Here is a 1327-nt window from a genome sequence, read left to right as displayed (position 1 = left end):
TTCATCAGCTGTAGGAGTTCTTTGGTAGAGTTTTTGGAGTCACTTATGTATACTATCATATCATCTGCAAATAATGAGAGTTTAACTTCTTCCTTTCCAATTCGAATCCCCTTGATCCCCTTATGTTGTCTTATTGCTATTGCTAGAACTTCAAGCACTATATTGAAGAGGTATGGCAAGAGTGGACAGCCTTGTCGTGTTCCTGAGTTTAGTAGGATGGCTTTGAGTTTCTCTCCATTTAATTTGATGTTAGCTGTCGGCTTGCTGTATATAGCTTTTATTATATTTAGGTATGACCCTTGTATCCCTAATCTCTTCAAGACTTTTATCATAAAGGGATGTTGAATTTTGTCAAATGCTTTTTCAGCATCTAATGAAATGATCATATGGTTTTTTTCTTTCAGTTTATTTATATGATGGATTACATTGATAGATTTTCGTATGTTGAACCAGCCCTGCATCCCTGGGATGAAGCCTACTTGATCATAATGGGTAATTTTTCTAATGTGTTCTTGGATTCGGTTTGCCAGTATTTTGTTGAGGATTTTTGTGTCGATGTTCATGAGTGAAATTGGCCTGTAATTCCCTTTCCTGGTTGAGTCTTTTTGTGGTTTTAGTATCAGAGTAACTGTAGCTTCATAAAAGGAATTTGGTAATGACTCTTCTGCTTCTATATTGTGAAATACCTTAAGGAGTATAGGTATTAGGTCTTCTTGGAAGTTCTGGTAGAATTCCGCATTGAAACCATCTGGTCCTGGGCTTTCTTTGGTAGGGAGGTTTTTGATAACAGCTTCTAATTCTTCACAACTAACACCTCATTTTTGATAAAGGAGCTAAAAGTATACAATGGAAGAAAGAAAGCATCTTCAACAAGTGGTGCTGGCATAACTGGATGTCAACCTGTAGAAGAATGAAAATAGACCCATATCTAGCACCATGCACAAAACTCAAGTCCAAATGTATCAAAGACCTCAATATCAGTCCAAACACACTGAACCCGATTGAAGAGAAAGTGGGAAGTCCCCTACAACAAATGGGCACAGGGGATTGCTTCCTATGTATAACCCCAGCAGCATAGACATTAAGGGCAACATTGAATAAATGGGATCTACTAAAACTGAGAAGCTTCTGTAATGCAAAGGACACTATCACTAAGACAAAAAGGCAACCTACCTGAAGGCGTAAGTCATAAACAATGCCACACCAGTTTGGAATTATGATTAATAGGGTGGTATTTATTTAAAGGAAAAAAACTTACAGACCACCGTCAGCCCTCTGCGCAACCAGGAAGGAGAGTATAGTCGCTGGCAGAGCAGGAAGTGAAGAG

This window comes from Microtus oregoni, unplaced genomic scaffold (assembly GCF_018167655.1).
Source record: "Microtus oregoni isolate MIOR12 unplaced genomic scaffold, Mior012 000030F_ref0000283, whole genome shotgun sequence".
Taxonomy (NCBI): Eukaryota; Metazoa; Chordata; class Mammalia; order Rodentia; family Cricetidae; genus Microtus; species Microtus oregoni.
The sequence above is the reverse complement of the archived record's forward strand: the minus strand, read 5'-3'. Positions refer to the sequence as shown.